A 12,872-nucleotide genomic window follows, 5' to 3' on the forward strand; every position below is an offset into this window, starting at 1 on the left:
CTCCCGATACTCCCAAGTTACACCTTTGCTCCACGAGCTGCATTGGCTGCCGGTTGCCCTCCGGGTGAGATTCAAGGTGTTGGTAATGACTTACAAAGCCCTACATGGCATGGGTCCGGATTACCTACGGCAACACCTGCGGCAGGCATCAACTTCCCTCTGCCCAGTGCGCTCCCACAGAGAGGGCCTCCTCAGGGTGCCTCTGATCAAAGAATGTCGATTGGTGGCCCCGAGGGGGAGGGCGTTCTCTGTGGCCGCACCAGACCTGTGGAACCACTTGGTGGTCGAGCTCCGGATGGCCCCCGACCTTCGCTCCTTCTGGCGGGATCTAAAAACTTATTTATTTGAGCAATGCGGCCTGGTTTGATGAGTTAAGGGTTGGGGTTTTATAATGGTTTTTAATTACTGTTTATATCGGGCATAATATTTAATTGTTTTTTAACTTTTGTACTTTGTTTTTAATATTTATTGTCCTGTACACCACCCTGAGTCCTTCGGGAGAAGGGTGGTATAAAAATTTAATAAATATAAATATATAAATATAAATATAAACCTATTCTGCAAAGCACCCGAAGGCAGGACAAGAAGAAATGGATAGAAACTAATCAAAGAGAGAACCAAAGTAGAACTAAGAAGAAATTTCTGACATTTAGAAAATTTAATCAGTGGGACGGCTGGCCTTCAGAAGTTGTGGGTGCTCCAACACTGGAAGTTTTTAAGGAGAGATTGGACAACCATTTATCTGAATTGGTGTAGGATTTCCTTCCTGAGCAGGGGGTTGGACTAGAAGATCTCCAAGGCCCCTTCCAACTCTGTTATTCTCTTAGATAAAATTTTCCATCTCTAGATAGACATTTAAAATATTGTGAGTAGGCTGTACACATCACCCTCCCAGCCATGATTTTCCGACCTTCAAAAACATGGAAGGAGACAAAACAGCAAGGAAGGAAAGGGTGAATTTGTGAAGACGGGCCATGTAAAAGATTGTGAGGAAGCTGAAAAGGAACTTGGGGAAATTCTAGACCTCTATTGATATGAGAAGAACTCGCCGGTAGCTTTATCACATACACATCAGCCTAAGATGCAAAAAAAACCCCCTAAGAAAAGCCAATTCAAAATGTTTAGAGAAACTCTACCTTAATGAAGTCACTCTTATGGTTAGTAGGCTGTGCACATCACCCTCCCAGCCATGATTTTCTGGCCTTCAAAAATGTGGAGGGAGACAGAATGGCAAGGGAGGAAAGGGTGAATTTGTGAAGACAAATCCCTATCATAACCACGAAGATTCTTTATTCCTGTTTTGTGTATTAAAACTTTTTATTTTGAAGATATGTGGTTCTTGCTTCCTTGATGGAGCAGGGCCCTAAGGGGCTTGGCGGTCTACTCACGAGTAGCCTTCTTGATGGTGATGGCTTCTGTGCGTTCTTCAAAGCAGCCTCCGGTTACTTTGCAGGCAAAGATGGTGCCCTTTGTCCATTGTTCCAAAGACACTGAATGGTTACTTCTCAACTTCTGGCTTCCGTTAGTGTCTGTCGTCAACTTCTCAGTCACACCCTGACTGCTGGGTTTGCCATCCACAAGCCAGGCGATCTGAGCACTTTCAAGGTTAGGAGAAATCACGGTACAGACTAGGACGGCTGACTTAGCAAGTAGGCTTCTGTAAGATGGCTTGGTAATAAACATGGTGGGCTGAATCATGCAACCGTAGCACACTGTGGAGAAGGCCAGGAGAGAGATGACACAAGGATTATAATACTGTTTGAAGATAATGCTCTTGTTTTCATGGGGAGAAATCTTTAATAATTCATTAACAGTGACATAGCTGCTAAGAAGTTGCAAGCCTGAGTAGCTTCTTTAAAGATAAAAAATATTCAAGAAAACCAAGCGAGACGCTCGTTGAAAAGCTGCCCATGAAAAGCTCTAACATCAAGGTTGATGTTTATATATTTACATCTATATCTACCTAGTTGTTTGACCAACCACTCACTAAATAACTCAGCAAAGATTAAAAATCATAAGAAAGTACAACAATAAAATCATGAATTGTAAGGACCTTCTTAAAAGTTGGCATGCAGATTATTTCTACTTTGGTCTATATATTCTCTGTCTCGGATTTCAATGAACAAAATAAAATCGAAGCCTACTACTTCGATAAAGGAGAATATTTGTAGCTCAGGGTTGAAATGAGGGGTCCTTGGTGCTCTCTGAGCTTGGTGGTTTTCTTGCAGACCTTTCATGACCCAACTAGGTAACATGTCCAGTGCTACCGGTAGTAAGGAGTGGGGTTTGCCCTCAGTTCATATTCAGTGTTTGCAAGAGTGATCTTGGTGGCTTTTTGGTTGGGCTGTTTACTGTTGACTTTTTCTGGCGCTTCCCTGATTGGGATATTATTTACTTGATTGTTGGTCTGATGTTAATCACTGTTCGCAGATGACTAGCAGATGACTACCTAGTTTGGATAATGTCTGCAAGACAACAACCAAGCTCAGAGAGCACCAAGGAGCCCACCCCACCCTCCTTATATCTCATCATTAAGCTAAACCCCAGCTAGTTTACATTGTGAAGATATGGTTAGCAGAACCTTCATAGGTCTCCACGGAGTTCTTTAAAGAGATGCATTTTCATAGATCTACAAAACTATGATAGGGAGGTGGTGGCCTTGAAGTCTCTAAGTTGGCTGCGCCTTCAGTTTGAGCATGGGTTCCATGGAGATGGCTTTCCCTTAAATCTTAAGTCAGAAATGGTATAGGGTGTCCTGCTTGAGCAGGGGGTTGGACTAGATGACCTACCAACAACGTCTCTTCCAACTCTGTTATTCTGTATCTAGGATCCTCAGCCAGCCTTCTCTATTAGGTTCCAATGGATGTGCAGATTCATTTTGAAAAAGATTGTTTTAGGGATATCCAAGCCCTAAACAGGTTCGCCTGGTGCGCCAGTTGCGGCCCTATCTGGACCGAGACACCCTACATACAGTCACTCATGCGCTTGTGACCTCCCGGATAGACTACTGCAATTCTCTCTACATGGGGCTGCCCTTGAGGACCACTTGGAGGCTTCAGCTGGTGCAGAATGCAGCTGCGCGAGTTGTGATGGGGGTCTCCCGATACTCCCATGTAACGCCTCTCCTCCGCGAGCTGCATTGGCTTCCAGTTGCCCTCCGGGTGAGATTCAAGGTGCTGGTGATAACCTATAAAGCCCTAAATGGCTTGGGCCCGGATTATCTTAGGGAGCACCTGCTGCCAGCATCCACTTCCCATTGTCCTGTGCGCTCCCACAGGGAGGGTCTCCTCAGGGTCCTGCCGGTCAGGGATTGCCGGCGGCCGATCCCCAGGGGGAGGGCGTTCTCTGTGGGCGCACCTGCCCTATGGAATCAACTGCCAACGGAACTCCGGATCGCCCCCGACCTTCGCTGGGACCTAAAAACTTGGCTATTTGACTTAGCTGGCCTGGACTGAGGGGTTTTAAGGTTTTAAATTTTAAACTTTAAACTCTTTTGGGGGCTATTAATTTTATTTTATTTTAATTTGTACACTGCACCGTTTTAATTTGCCCTGTAAACCGCCCTGAGTCCCTTGGGAAAAGGGTGGTATATAAATCGAAACAAACAAATAAATAAATAAATAAATTATATGAGGCTTTAATAATTTAATTTAATTTAATTATTTAATTTAATTTAAGTGGTGTGTGTGCTCACACACAAAGCTCCATTTGCACGTAGCAATAGCAATGGTACTTAGACTTATATACCACTTCACGGTGCTTTACAGCCCTCTTTTGAGTTTGTTGTTTGGTTGCTAAGTTGTATCGAACTCTGCAACCCTATAGCACAGGGATTTTCAACCTTTTCACCCATTGTACCACTTTTAGGATATGGCAACATCCGAGGACCACCAGTCGCCTAGCAAGGTGTCAAAAACTTAATGACCAAAAAAAAGAGGAAAAAAGTGATGAAGCACAGGTAGTCCTCGACTTACAACAGCTCGCTTAGTGACTGTTTGAAGTTACAATGGCACTGAAAAAAGTGCCCCCAAGCCACAGCCGAGCAAGACACCTGCCTGCCCGCCTGGCGGCGCTCTTCCTCCTGTCCGAGGTTTTCATTGTTGTGAACATTTTTGTTGAGGATTGGCAACAGGGGTGGGGTGGGGGTTGGTTTTTATTCCCCCCTGTCTGCTGGGTGGTTGCAGCAGGTTTTGGTCACTTCACATGACCCTGGGACACTGTGACCGTTATAAATATGAACCAGTTGCCAAGCATCTGATTGTAAATCACAGGACCCTGGAGATGCAGCAACATTCCAGCTGATCGGCGCTTCTTCTGGGCTCAGCAGAAGCACCAAGATCAGCACTGAGCTCCAGCTGGAGCCTGGCGCTGATCCTGGTGCTTCTGCTGAGCCCTAGCAGCCTTGCAGCTCCAGCCATCTCTCGGTCAGGCTTGTGTGGTGCTGCCACTGGTTCAGCTCATTCCCCTCCCCAGCTACCACTTTTCTAGGATGGTTGTGTACCACCTGCCAGGTGCCAATGTACCACAGGTGGTACCAGTACCACTGGTTGAAAAGCCCTGGTTTACAGAGTCAGCCTATTGTGCCCAACAATCTGGGTCCTCATTTTATCAACCTCGGAAGGATGGAAGGCTGAGTCAACCTTGAGCCAGTGAGAATCGAACTGCCAAACTGTTAGCAGCCGTCCATCAACAAAAGTAGCCTGCAGTACTATATTTATAACCACTGTGCCACCATGGCTCATGCACCCCCTGCTCATGCAGAACTGTCTCCTCTTCCCCCCTGCTACCTCTGCTGGTTCATAAAGCCGGAAAGCTTGGGAACCGCTGCATTAGTTGATGATCTGGCTAGATTGCTTCTTACCCATCCATCATTCTGTAGCTCATAAACCCTTGCCACTTTAGGGTGGCAATCCTCACCTTGACATTTGCTGGCATTGTGCATTGTGATGTTTTGACTGCCTGGCGGGCGAGTCACTTTACAGGTGTAGAGGTCCCCTTTGTCCCAGCTCTCTTTGCTGATGTTCAGGTGGGTGAAACTGGAGTAAGCGCTACCCTTTCCTTGAACAGTTCTCAAGGCCACCTCTTCTTTCTCTTGCATCTTCACTCCATTCTTCAGCCATTCCACCTCAGCTTTCCCACTACTGAGGCTTCTCAAGAAGCACACCAGCTCCACACTGACCACTGAGCTCTGTTTGCCACAGCCGGGGGTTAAGATCTGAACATCAACTGGCTTCTGAGGTTGCCAGATGCAATCTGAGAATAGAAAGTAGAAAAATGTTATTGTTTGTTGGAAGAGCTATTCTTAAGAAATGCTTGTAGTTAGAGAAGACTATTTTCTTTACTGGAGACAAATTGCTTGTGTGTCCAATCACACTTGGCTAATCCTCTCCTCTCCTCTCCTCTCCTCTCCTCTCCTCTCCTCTCCTCTCCTCTCCTCTCCTCTCCTCTCCTCTCCTCTCTTCCACACTGCTCTCTACTCTCTACTCCTCTCTACTAACCTATGTTCCTGGCATTCTGCCCACTAGCAAATAAGGAGAACATCACCTGTTTCCCCTTAACTTAAACATGTATAGGAAACAAGCCAAACTTAGATTCCAATGATTTTTTTTGTGTGTGGTTTGATGTACTTTGGAAGGGGTAGGGTAAGCTTCCTATGATATTTGTGAATGCTCCATCACTGGAAGTTTTTAAGAAGAGACTGGACAACCACTTGTCTGAAATGGTAAAGGGATTCCTGCTTGATCAGGGGAAGACCTCCAAAGTCTCTTCCAATCCTGTTATTCTGTTCTATTCTAGTTCCAAACAATTACTATTTTTGAAGGTCAAAGATGCTAAACTTAACTGACTTTAGAAGCAAGTTGATAACCTGTTCAAGAGTCTGAACAGGTTGTTATCTTCGGAATCTAGATCTTTGGTCATCTCCAGATTGTTCTGATGGACAATCAAGAGAACCTGAAGGTGACTATCGCATGGCCTCAACAAGTATGGTGCCCACCTAATTTCATTTGGAGCCAGAAGGTTAAGCAACATCAGGTCTGGGTAGTATTTGAATTGGAGAGTTTAGGGCAGACGTGTCAAACTCGCGACATCACGTGACGTCGTGCAACGTATCGGCACTTTTCCCCCATTGCCGGCAATGGGGTGGGCACAGTTCCCTCGTGACACATCCAGCCTGTGGGCCGGCAGTTTGACACCCCTGGTTTAGGGAATCCCAGGACTGTAGGCTGGACTGGCAAGTAAAAAAAAACAACCCATAAGAAGGTAAAAGGAAAGCTAATTCTGTCCCATTGCCAAGAAAACAGCATAGATGCATCCTTCTATGGTCACCTTCTGTGTTTCTACAGAACACTATTCCTCCAAGCTGGACCTACACATCTGGCAGAGTCCCAGCTCCATATTTACTCATCAGGCCTATGGTGGCCTTAACCTCACATTGTTTACCCTCTTGAAGAAACTTACATTTGTTTGTGAAGGAAGCTGGGTGAAGTTCAGTCTTGTCTTTTACAAAGCATTTGTAATTGACTTCAGAGGAGCTGGAGGAAGAGACGGTGAGTTGACTTGTTGTGATCAAGTCTCCACTCGTTAGCTGCGCTGAGAATTTTTTCTGTTCTGGAAGGTTAGGTTCCCACATGATTTCCAAAGAATTTGTACCATATTGAATGAGCAGACAAGTAAAAGTTACCACACTAGAATCTTCCTTGCTGGAGCTACAGCAGGGCCAAAGAGGAAAGATGGCAGGATTTTTTTGTTGTTCTGTAGAAAAGAGAGAAAAGAAGAAGAAGAAGAAGAAGTGATGAGAAGTGACAGCAACCATTACAGGTTGGAAACCAATCTTAAAATGAATTCAGTTATGCTAAGTTAAATTTTATTTAATTAATAGCAGGATCCAATCCGGATCAGTCACAGAGAAGAAAGGCTTAGTCTTCTGGACTTTCAGATTTGTGCTGGCACCCATCCTCAGAAACGTCTCTCTAGCAGTGTGTGCTTTGCGCTATTCTGTGTGTGGTATTTATATGGTGCCAGTTGCGTGTGGCTTTTTAGTTGTTGATTGGGGTGTTGATGGCTGGCTAGTAAGTCATCTGATGTTGTTTCCTCGTGCTGCCAAGCCCTTACCTCCTAAGGAATTGATAGGCTGGTGGTAAATCAGCACTGCTGTTGACTGATTTATTTAAGGAAACAACAGCCAATGATTTCATAGCCAGCCATCAACACCCCAATCAACAACTCATGCTGATGATTGATTGATTGACTGACTTTTCTCTTTCTTCAATAATCAAGGCTTAATATTTTAAAACATAGAAACTTCCCACTATAGGCATAACATAAACAATATAACCAAAACTGGAATTAAAATTGAATTTAATTAAATTAATTCAACTTGGTAGAAGTTATTAATTTCATAAATGAAGGCAAACATATGGGACCCAGGATAATGTTGCAGGATCCAATTTGGATCAGTCACCAGCACTAGAGGTTTTGTTCTTTCAAGTTTTCAGACTTATGCCGGAACCCATCTTCAGGGAACTTCTGTCTAGCAGAGTGTGTGCCTCAGTCTAGTCTAGACTGAGGCACACACTCTGCTAGACAGAAGTTCCCTGAAGATGGGTTCCGGCATAAGTCTAGTCTAGACTGAGGCACACACTCTGCTAGACAGAAGTTCCCTGAAGATGGGTTCCGGCATAAGTCTAGTCTAGACTGAGGCACACACTCTGCTAGACAGAAGTTCCCTGAAGATGGGTTCCGGCATAAGTCTAGTCTAGACTGAGGCACACACTCTGCTAGACAGAAGTTCCCTGAAGATGGGTTCCGGCATAAGTCTAGTCTAGACTGAGGCACACACTCTGCTAGACAGAAGTTCCCTGAAGATGGGTTCCGGCATAAGTCTGAAAACTTGAAAGAACAAAACCTCTAGTGCTGGTGACTGATCCAAATTGGATCCTGCAACATTATCCTGGGTCCCATATGTTTGCCTTCATTTATGAAATTAATAACTTCTACCAAGTTTAATTAATTTAATTAAATTCAATTTTAATTCCAGTTTTGGTTATATTGTTTATGTTATACCTATAATGTGAAGTTATTATGTTTTTAAATATTAAGCCTTGATTATTGAAGAAAGAGAAAAGTCAATCAATCAATCAATCAATCAATCATCATCAATCAGTCAGACATGCTATAGCTTAAAACAGGGGTGTCCAACCTTTTGGCTTGCCCCGGCCACATCAAGTGAAGAGGAATTGTCTTGGATGGTATATAAAATATAATAATATACTGTAGTTAAAGTATATAAATAGTGATATGAAGGCCTAGTGGTGAAGATGCTTGCCTCCCACTCAGAATGTTGAGAGTTCAATCCTAGGTAGCAGATATTTCTCTCCTAGGGCATAAAGAAAAAATATGTGCTGTGAACTCCACATAGGCATCAGGAAGGGCATCCAGATAGTAAATGCTCAGCTCTCTCCAGTCATCTTAACTCTACCCTGAATTAAGGGGTTACATGGTCATAAAAAGGGATATTTTAGTGTATATAAATAACTTTTATTTTTATGTTTTTTATTATGATCTTATAGGGGTACATTAGCAGCTGTCCAGGGCCACATGTCACCCACAGGCTGTGGATTGAACACACTTGGCTTAAAGTCTTTAAGGGGTTTTATAAAACTGGTTTTTTTCTGAAATATTGTATTTTTGGCTGAATGTCAGTAAACAGAATTATACTCACTTGGATTTTATTATGATGAAACACTAAGATACCAGTAGAAAAAGGACTGGCAGAAATTGGGGGTAGAATTAAAAGAGGGATTAGCCTAGAACCCTACATAGCCATAAGTGAACTAGGTCCACACACACACACCCTGAATTTTGTTTACCCTTATCTAACTCCAAACAGGTGCTAATTGTAGGGAAAAGAATTCAGACCCGGGTTGATAGAGATGCTCTGAACCAGCCAGGCAGCCACGTCTCCCTAAAAAAACCCTGAGTCTCCCTAAAAAAACCCTGAGCAACTGCCCGCTGAACTTTTATTCACCTTCTTTTTCTGAATACCAAATACAACATTACATAAACCCCATCAATCTAAAAAAAATAGGATACATAGTGATAATTGGATACGTAGTGAGAACTACTCAGGTGCCTATGAGATCATTACAAAAACAAGATACTAAAAGATATATGTGAAAGCTCTATCATAGCGTTTCCCAAACCTCCCACATGCCATCCTGTGCGAACCAGGAGAGTGTGCTCATCACTGTAATTCACGTAGAGGCCGATAAGAAACGTTTGGGAAAGCTGAAGGTTGGGAGGCCAAAAATTGGCCGTTCCCACACTAATCATTAATTAAGAAGATTCCTGTGCATAGCAATAAATTAGCAATAAATTGGTTTAATTAGACCTTTATGTGTGGATCTGGTCTTTCATGTCTGGGAGTGATAGCCTCAATTAACCAAATTAATGTAAGATGTGAAAGACCAAATATACAAAAATAATTACGAAGAAACTCTCTTTGCAGGAAGGTCTCGTCAACTATCAGCACCAACCATCAGCCAAACTTCTAGGAATTTCCTAGTGCAGGGGTCTTCAAATGGGCCCCTTTTATGACTTGTGGACTTCAACTCCAAGAATTCCTCAGCCAGCATGCCTGATTGAGGAATTCTGGGAAGTGAAGTCCACAAGTCATAAAAGGACCAAGTTTGAAGACCCACCCTACACTAGTGTTTTGAGATTTTGCTTGGTCTAGGATGCTCACAGTTTCCAAGCTGAAACTATGGTTGAGTCTGTCCATGTGTTGTGAGATTAAGGATTTTTTATTGTGTCCCCCGACTGCTAGCTGATGTTAATGGATGGGCTTTGCTGATCTTTTGTAATAGAGTGCATGGGTGATCTTGAGAAAGAAGAGAATTGAATTAAATTGAATGCTTTATTTGGCCAAGGAATTTGTCTCTGGTGCAAAAAAAATAAAAAAATAAATCAGACAAGGGGGCAGCAGCCTGCAGTTTCTTAATGGTCAGAGAAAACTTCCAGATATTGGTCTTCCCAGGCAAACTAAAAAGTAAACATGACTAGATGCACTAAATCAAGGGTAGGGAACCTTGGCTCTTTTATGACTCGTGGACTTCAACTCCCAGAATTCCTGAGTCAGCATAGCTGAGTCAGAAATTCTGAGAATTGAAGTCCACGAGTCATAAAAGAGCCAAGGTTGCCTACCCCTGCACTAAATCTACTTTACTGCAAGCCTAAATTAAAATAATCTTGCAAGTCTGAAGGTAAAATCTTCCAGCTCTCTACTTTTAACTGCTTGCTTCATTAGCGTGGATCCTTCCTTAGTTTCTCTCTCTGACAAGCAACTGTGGGATTCTCCCTGTCTTGTCTCATTGTTTCCTAGGCAACATCTCTTCTACTTTTTTTCTCAAGGTCACCGATGCATTCCATGATACCTTCCAGTGAAGCTCGACATTCAGACAAATCAGCCATCAACAGACAAATAGAGATAAACTACATTTACACACCATTCAAGAGACAATAAAAAGCTAAGAAGGAAACAAAAAGACCAGAACATATCCTCTCAAGCCATTGCGATCCAGATAAGCAGGGATTAACACCAGACAAACAATCAAGCAGAGAACGATACCCTAATCAGGAAATTACCAAGGAGAAAACATTGGCAGAGCAAGCTACTATATATATAAAAACAGGAAGCAATCCCCAAATTCACTAGTTATGGCGACATTATCTCATCGGGTAATGAAACAACTTCAAGAAGCAAGTTCAGGAGCACCAAGGATTCCACATTAAGAAATTATATGTCCGTTCATTTTTCTGGCAAAGGCATCCTGTGCTTGGTTGCTGAAGAACCCCTCTTTGAAGGAGATGGGCAGTTTAGAAACACGAAATATAAATAATAAAGGATTGCATGTTGTATAGGGCTGTGAGACATATATAGATGAATCAACTGAGAGTAAGCCCCTATGAATATTTTTTTTTGCCTGTGACTCTATAAGGCTTGGATGTTGTTTTTAGGGAAATTTACATTCTTGAGGTTGAGAAGTTTGCTAAGCTTCTGATAAATATCTGGGGAAGTCAATGTTTTAGAGGTCTTGTGGGAACTATTGCTTGAAGAACTCAACCTATGGGAAAACTACAGTCTACATGTAGTCAAGGATTGAGGTACTGTAAAACTTCCTTTCTCCCACAGTCAAGTCACCCGAGTCTTTTTTAAAGAGGGTAAACCAGAAATTTCAGTCTCTAAGTACAACATCCATAACACTCTCTTCAGTACTGTGTAGGCTGGAGTCTCCAACACCACATGCTTCATGACAGAAAATTGCCCAGAGGAACAAGGTACAGGGGTAGGGCAACCTCGGCTCCTTTATGACTTGTGCACTTCAACTCCCAGAATTCCTGAGTCAGCATAGTTGACTCAGGAATTCTGGGAGTTGAAGTCCATAAGTCATAAAAGAGCTGAGGTTGCCTACCCCTGAACTTGGAAATGACCCACAGGGACCAGGATCCAAGTTAAGGAAAAGAATATGAGCATATGAACTGAATTTTAAGTAGGACTTCAGACGTGACCAAAGGAACAAAAAAATTGCCCCCTACAATTCAGAGAATTTTTTTTTCAGAATTCAAGATACAACTTAAACCTGTCTATGGAAATTTTCAATCATGAGTGTCTCAAAGGTGCTTTTTAAAAAGCAACTGGATTTTCTTGTTTTTTTTCTATGAAAACATTTCACTTCTCAAACAAGAAGCTTCTTCAATTCTGGCTGAATGGTGGCGAATGGAAAGATGTATGTTTCTTAGCAGTCGTCTGGTTATTAGCACTCTGAAATATTTGTTGAGCTAACAACAGACCACAAAGTGCTAATGACAGATCAGTGCTCAGGAATACAAATTGTTCCATTCGCCACCATTCAACCAGAATTGAAGAAGCTTCTTGGATGAGAAGATAAACATTTTCAAAGAAAAAACAAACAAAGAAAGCCCTTTTAAAAAGCATGTTTGGGACAACTTAAACAGTTTTGCATAAATGAGTGCCGCATAGCAGAGTGAGCGCCTGTTACTCGTCCCAGCTTCTGCCAACCTAGCAGTTCGAAAGCACGTAAAAATGCAAGTAGAAAAACAGGGACCACTACAGTGGGAAGGTAACAGCGTTCCGTGCGCCTTTGGCGTCTAGTCATGCTGGCCACATGACCACGGAGATATTCTTGGACAAGCACTGGCTCTTCGGCTTTGAAACGGAGATGAACACCGGCCCCTAGAGTTGGAAACGACTAGCACACATGTGCGGGGAAACCTTTACCTTTACCTTACCTTCATGTATTAACTTACATTGGTTTGTGGATGACAAAGGTTTGTTCAGAGTTACTTCTTCTGGTGATCAATTGACTGTGAGAGAAATAAGTGAGAATACAGAGGGTGTGTATCTCCTTGGCCTGTGCAAAAGAGTGTGTATCAGTTTGCACTGTGCAGAACAGTGTGTACACCAAGAAAGTATGTATACAGGAAGAGTGTGTATACCAAGAAACAATGGATGGAAACTAACCAAGACGAGAAGCAATCAGAACTAAGGAGAAAATTCCTAACAGTGAGAGCAATCCATTAATGGAATAGCTTCTTTTTAGAAGTTGTGGGTGCTCCAGCACTGGACGCTTTCAAAAAGAGTCTGGACAACCATTTGTCTGAAATAATATATCGTCTCCTGCTTGAGGAGGGGGTTGGACTTTAAGACCTCCTAGGTCCCTTCCAACTCCTTATTCTTTGTTCCATCTCCTTGGCCTATTCAATACAGCTTTGATACCTGGCAGACTCTGAGGCATGAAAGAGAAATTGAGTTTGCTTAACCTTTAATGGCCTTCCACTCCAAACAGGTTTTA

The 12,872-nt window shown here is 42.8% G+C and overlaps 3 gene segments (V, D, J or C); all 3 read right to left on the reverse strand.

Moving 5' to 3' along the window:
* The window catches only part of LOC308677876 (Ig gamma-2C chain C region-like), a 125,693-nt gene that overhangs the window by 87,326 nt on the left and 25,495 nt on the right, over positions 1-12,872 (reverse strand).
* The window catches only part of LOC308677772 (Ig gamma chain C region-like), a 90,326-nt gene that overhangs the window by 57,306 nt on the left and 20,148 nt on the right, over positions 1-12,872 (reverse strand).
* LOC308677568 (Ig heavy chain C region, membrane-bound form-like) overlaps positions 1-12,872 on the reverse strand; it is a 68,276-nt gene that overhangs the window by 31,780 nt on the left and 23,624 nt on the right. Inside the window, exons 2-4 of the C gene segment in view lie at positions 6,460-6,753; positions 4,918-5,253; positions 1,389-1,712 (exon numbers count right to left, since the gene is read on the reverse strand).

This window comes from Vipera berus, assembly GCF_964194415.1.
Source record: "Vipera berus genome assembly, chromosome: Z".
Taxonomy (NCBI): domain Eukaryota; kingdom Metazoa; phylum Chordata; class Lepidosauria; order Squamata; family Viperidae; genus Vipera; species Vipera berus.